The sequence below is a fragment of the Ammospiza caudacuta genome, chromosome 29, assembly GCF_027887145.1.
Source record: "Ammospiza caudacuta isolate bAmmCau1 chromosome 29, bAmmCau1.pri, whole genome shotgun sequence".
Classification (NCBI taxonomy): Eukaryota; Metazoa; Chordata; class Aves; order Passeriformes; family Passerellidae; genus Ammospiza; species Ammospiza caudacuta.
The window spans coordinates 3006694-3013643 of record NC_080621.1 but is presented as its reverse complement, the minus strand read 5'-3'; positions in this window follow the sequence as shown (position 1 = coordinate 3013643).

Genomic DNA, 6950 nt, shown 5'->3' with positions numbered 1-6950 from the left:
CCAGAGAATTCAGTGCTGTCTGTGCCATTTGGAAGCTCAGGTCCTGAGGTCTTTTGGGTGCAATTTTTGGACCGCAACCAAGCAAAATTGACTTGCTGCCTGACTCACTGTGGTAAAACAATCTACATTACAGGCATGCTGGATACTGGTGCAGATGTCACTGTAATCTCTCACATGTTTTGTCCCAGCCATTCGGATTTAGTAGCTCCTGCAGGTTCCCTCACAGGGATTGGAGGTGCTACTGTATGTTGGCAAAGTGCATCCATGATTAACATTACAGGTCCTGAAGGAAAGACAGCAATAGTGCACCCTTTTCTTGTTCAGAAGCTTCTCACCGTCTGGGGGAGAGACATCCTGTCCCAATGGGGAGCAGAACGGGAGGTGGGCCTGTGATGGAAACCACGTCAAAACCTGCCACTTGAAAGCTGAACTGGAAAACTGATCATCCTATATGGACTGATCAATGGCCTTTAACAGAGAAAAATTTAAATATCCTTAAATCATTGGTAAAGGAGCAATTACAACAAGGTCACATCACTCCCACAAATAGTCCCTGGAATTCACGAGTATTCATCATCCACAGGAAGACATTGGACTCCTGGAGGCTGTTTCATGACATGAAGATCAATGTAATGACTGAAGACATGCGACCTCTTCAACCTGGACTTCCTTTTTTATCAATGATCCCAAAACACTGGCCTCTCATTGTCATTGATTTAAAGGATTGTTTTTTCCACATCCCACTTCATCCCAATGATGCTCCAAGATTTACCTTTTCAGTTCCAGTCATCAATCAAAGAGAACCCATGCAGAGATAGCACTGGAAAACATTGCCTCTAGAAATTAAGAATTTGCCTATAATTTGACAATATTTTGTTGCACAAGTTTTGTCTCCAGTTCAACAGAAGTATCCAAGATCCGTGATTTCACACTACAGGAATGATTTGCTCATCGCAGCTCCAATGAAGCCAGAGATGGAGCAAGCTTGTCCTAGTGTTGTTACTGAAATCCAAAATGCTGGACTTAAAATTTCTATACCCAAAATTCAAGAAGTTCCACCTTGGAACTATCTGGGATGGAAGATGACTGAAAAAAACAATTACACTGCAGAAGATACAGCTCCAGACCGGTGTCAACACCCTGCAAGATTTACAACAGCTTCTAGAAGAAATCAGTTGGGTCAGACCTGCTTTGGGAATCACCAACGATGAATTGGGTCCAATTTTTAATTTGTCGAGAGGAAGCCGCGTCATCGACTCTCCTGAACTCTAATACCTGAAGCTTGTGCAGCGCGTGACAAGGTCATGGAGGCTCTCCAAAGATAACAAGCTCATCGCTGTATTCCAGAAAAGCCATTCTTTTCTGCAATTTTAGGAGGAAAGATGCAACTTTGTTCTGTCATTTTTCAATGAGACCCTTCTGAGAGAGATCCTTTGTTGAAAATAGAATGGGGTTTTCTTCCCTCAAGGTTTCAAAGACTATTTTTACAGTCTTAGAGAGGATAACACAAATTCTGATTAAGGCCCGAACAAGGTTGTTAAGTTTAGCAGGTGAAGAATTTGCAGTTCTCTATTTGCCACTGAAAAAAATTATCTTGATTGGGCAATGCAAAATTCTGCAAATTCTGATGATTTGCAACGAGAATTATTAAATGTTGCAGATATTGCTTCTATTCATTACCCAGCTCACAAATTGTTGCAGGCAAAACTGAGTTTTAGAGAGAAACCTTTGTTAAGTAAAGAACCTTAAAACACAATAACTCTCTTCACTGATGGGATCTGGCAGAAGTCACAAATCAGTCATTACTTGGTTGAACCAAACCAAGTTCCCAACTAAAACTTGGGAATCATCTATTCAAATAGTAGAGGGATCTCCTCTGATTGCTGAGCTTGCTGCTGTGGTTCAGGCTTCTCAGTTCTTCCCACAACCTTTTAATTTATTCACACATTCTGCATTTGTTGCCAATGTGGTTAAAAGACTAGAAGGATCAGTTCTAAAGAATCCTAGTAACGACACTTGATATCATTGGCTTTCATGGCTTTTTACAACTTTGCAATAACGAACTAATCCACAGTTTGTTTCTCACATCAGGGCTCATTCTTCGCTTCCTGGATTTTTTGTAGAAGGAAACGCCAGAGCAGACAAACTGACAGTGGTTATTTCAAACACTTTGCCAAACATTTTGGAACAAGCAAAACTGAGTCATGCCTTTTTTCACCAAGACGCACAAGCACTTGTGCGAATGTTTCAAATTTCCAAAAGTCAAGCTAAAGCTATCATTAGTACTTGCCCTGACTGTCAGCTTGTGCAGCCTCCTGTTTCTAGAAAGAGTTGTTCGACCCACGGGGTTTGCAAAGCCTGCAGTTATGGCAAATAGATATCATTAAATAGCCTTCCTTTGGTAAATTTACCAGTACTCATGTTTCAGCGGACACGTTGTCTGGTGCAGTTTTTGCATCTCTTCACAGAGGGGAAGCAGGTATTCATGCCTGTCAACATTTTTAGCAGAGCTTTTGCTTCACTGGGTGTGCCCCAAGAAGAAAAAACTGTCAATGATCCCACATATATATCTCAAAAATTGGCCACATTTTTAAAGATTGGGGTGTTCGTCATATCCTTGGTATTCCACATTCTCCCACAAGCCAAGCAGTTGCTGAGAGGACACATCAGACATTAAAACGCATTCTTGATCAAGAGAGGGGGGAGTCAAAGTCACACCACAGATGAGGTTAAACAAAGCTTTGCATGGTTTTAATTTCTTAAACAATTCTGTTGCAGAACCTGATCCACCAATTTCTAGGCATTTTTACAATAACACACAGGCAAAACTGAAAGAAAATCCCCCTGTTTTAATTAGAAACCATGGGACAGGACCAATTGAAGGTCCTTTCTGATTAATCCCTTGGGACAAAGGGTATGCTTCTGTCTCTACAGGTGCAGGAATTAAGTGGGTCCCAGCAAAAAACGTCAAACCATATCGCACCCCAGGAAAGTTGACGAGTTCAAGACCGTAGAAGCAAGTACGCAGACGTGAGCCAAACAGAGGGATCACGGGTCACACCTGACGTTCCTTGTGCATCGGTGGAACCTGCAAACACTAATTTTATGTGGTTTATAAATGTGTCACTTGTTGGTTTCATAGAGCTCTATTGGAGAAAGTGTAGGTTTTGTTTGGTTCATTTTTATTAAAGGTCAAAAGTAATGTTTTTGAATTGAGAAGGATATGGGAGGAGCTTTAGCCAACAATTAGCTCACAAAAAGGATGATGCAAAATCAAATGTTACTATGGTGCTAGTTTTGATTGCTTCTTATAGTGCGGAGTTTTGGTCGATTTGTAGTGTAGATTTGTCTGTGGAACAACCAAAACCAAATGTCTGGGTGACCTTAGCCAAGACAGCAGGCTCGGATACCATGTGTTTGTCTAATTCGGAACAGAAAAGCCTTTCTCAACCTGACTAGTCAGTGTGCCAGTAAAGAATATGCCCTTGGTTAAAAAGCAATTCAATAGTAAGCCTGGTGAAATTGACAATGGGAGCAGCCCTGTATAGGCTTGTTAAATTTGGGAAAAAGAACTTCCCAAAGCAGTACCTGAACCCCAAGAATCGGAAATCCTTGGTCCTTTAACAATGGATTTTTGCCTTACGTTTACAGCTAATGATTAGTGAGAAAGTGATCCTCCAAAGTACAATGTTACTCCTCATTATAGTGCATATAGAAATTCAAGGTTTTGGTGTAATTATTAAGAATGTTGGGATGTGCTTTCTAAGGCTGACCAATATCCACGACAATTACCAAAAGGATGTTGGTTCACCTGTGTAGATAGGCCCTGGCAGGGCATCCCATCATGCCCTGAAGGTGGCCCATGTAGCAATGGGATGCTCACTGTAGTTGCGCCTACTGCCAAAGTGGTCATTAAGAAGAAGCAAAGGGGAACAAGATCTGGTCGTCATTATCGTGAAAACTGTAGAAGTTATTTCAGGCCTTAAAAGGCTGCAAAAAGGGTATCAGCAGGTTTGTTTTTACCCCAACTGGCTTCAGCAATGGCATTGAAACAATTAGATCAGGTTGGATGTTGGCTGAGTAAACAAACTAATGCCACATCCACTGCAATCAGTGACATGTTGACCGATGTTAATAGTGTTAGACATGCTACCCTTCCAAATAGAGCAGCAATTGATTTTCTTTGACTGGCACAAGGACATGGTTGTGAAGAATTTGAAGGATTGTGTTGTATGAACCTGTCTGATCACTCTGAATCCACCCACAAAAGCATACAAAAACTGAATGATTTGACAGCCCAAATTAAAGAAGATAGTGGGTCCTGGTTAGATGATTTGTTCCAAGAATAGAGCTTTGCACCTCGGCTAAGGGAACTTTTCAAGATAAGTCTCATGTTTTGGGTGTTTTGGTAGTGATATTAATAGTAATACCTTGAACACTTCAGTGTGTGCGACGAGAGAGGAACAAAACTTTCCAATAAGTTTTTATCATACAAGAGAGAGAAGTAGGAAGTAGATTCACAGAAAGTGCTCAAAATCTCACAAAGATGGTGGATGAAGGAATAGAAATTGAAGAAGGTTTTGAGTTAAGACCCTGGAATTGACAAGAGATTTTTGAACAATGACTTGTAACTATTGTCAGGCATAATTTATGCCCTTTCCACTGACTGGACCTTCACAGCATTAAATTGCTGTGTTGTAATACAGCAATGCTTAGTGCCAACAAAAACATGCTTTAAGCAGAGAATAAGGAAAAATATTAGAGTAAGGCTACAAAAGGCAAGTAATAAATTACACGATTGTGTAATATTTTTTAAGTGAACAGAGAGGGGGAACTTTGGGAATCCTTAAAATTAGAGGGTTTCAGAAAAGCTGCAGAAGGCAGGCACCTCAGATACATCAGATTTGTGAACAGTGCTAAAGCAACAGTCATGAGATAGGTCAGCAGAAAAAGTATTTAAACTGTAGAAAAGACAAGGGCAAATCGAACAATAAGCCTGTGTATTAATGCTTGTCTGAATAGCTCTCTAAAATGCAGAAAGTTTATCTAGGAAGATATTAGGAAGGTTAAAGCTTAAAAATAGAGCTCTTTGCATTGTGTCTTACAAACAGGTACTGTATTCAAAATAAGCAAGCATTGTTTTAACCAAAGCTACGTGTGCTTCTGGTGATTGGATAGAACTACTGTCAATATGCTTTTGCTTTGTGTGATTGGTCAAGAAGCTTATAAAGTAAGTTGTAACCTTACATTTTTTGGCCTGCTGCCTGGATTGTGAGCTGTTAGCATCTTCCCATTTTCATAATCATGTAATGAGACTGATACTGAAAAAATAAGTAGCTCAAGGCACTTTCCCAGCAGCCCTGTCGTGTTCGCGTCTGTAAATAAACCCCTGACTGGCGTCATTTCTGACTGGGCCTGAGGCAGGGGCTGCCATTCCTCACTTGTGGGGAGACTGGAGCTGCCAGAACCACACTGAGCCTGCAGGCACTGCCTGACAGCGCTGCAGCCACTGGGATGGTCGCGCCTCTGAGGCTCAGCCACTCCCTGCTGCTGCTGCTGCTGCTTTTAGGCACACGCAAAGCTCACTGTTAGGCCACGACGGTCTCTGCTTTTGCCCTCTTCCTGTCCCTGTGTAGGGATGGAGCATTGCTATGCTTTCAGGAAGCTCTCTAGGAAAAACTTCAGCATTGCAAGCTCCTCTGCGCCCTCCATAGATGCATGCTGTGGAATCCCTGACAGCTGCCTTCAGAGCATCCTCAAGCTGGCTCTTCTAAAACCCAGGGTCCTTGTTCCCTTCAGCATGCTCAGCATGACTTTGAACTCCATGGTGCTGTGCAACTGAAGCAACAGGAGAGGGACCTTTGCAGCCTGAGCAGCCCTTGTTGCTCTCTGCCCGTGCACATAACACAGCGTGGAAGAGAACGGCAGCAGGGCCCTGCATGTCCCCGGGCTCAGGATTTGTGCCACTTCAGCACAGGTGTGTAAAAAGTGACAAAGCCAAACTGTTTGTTAAGGGAAGGCAAAGCAAAGGGGTGAACTGGGAGGCAAAAAAGGGGATGGGCAGGGCCTGGGGGTTGGAGAGAGGGAGGGAGGGAGCTGCCAACAGGGAGGGAGATGACAGGAGCTACTGGAGCTTCCCACAGCTGTGACCAACAAGAGCTGTGCCTGGAGTTCCAGTTGGAACCCTGTGCTCTGCAGGTGGTCTCATCGTCATTGGGAACTGGGGGTTACCGAAGGACACGGGTTCTTCTGGTCCTGCAGACCAAGTTTGGCAGCTCTTGCCTCGAAGTTCACCTGGATAAATTGGGTGATCAAGGAGGGGCACTCGTATTCCCTCAGGGCTTGAAGAGCTAGAGAAAAGAAGCACAGAGCCACGGTTAGAGGCCGGATTGCAGGAATCCAGGGAAACACTCCTGCCAGGGCCATTCCAACCATCTCCTGCTATGGCCAGAAGGGAGGCAGAGACAAGGGCTTGGGCCAAAAGGTGCTGGCCTCGGCTCCCTCACATGTGCCTGAAAGCTCTCCGGGCTCTGCCCCCGCTGCCCCTTGTCTGCACAGGGAGCAGAGCCCTCGGCAGCCTGGGCAGGGATTGTAGCTCCGGAGCCAGGATTTGCAGCTGCCCCCGGCGGCCCGCACTGGCACCCGTGTGGCTGCCCTCATTCACCCTGACTGAGGATCTGGAGCTATTCCTTCTGCCCCATCATGAGCACTCCGGTGACCTCTGGCAAGACAGAGCCCGTGGCGGCCCCGGGTGGCACAGCTGCCCGACACGGGCAATGCCAGCCCTGCGGCCGCACGCCCTCCTGCCCCTGCAGGGCTCCTGCCGGGTCCCTGCCTCCCGCTGTCGCCCCAGGGCATGGCTGCAGGAGGGCGGCGGCAGTGCCGAGGGCGGGCGGGGCTGCAGCGGCCCGGGCGCGGCTCCCGCTGCCGGGGCAGCAGCTGGGCTGGGG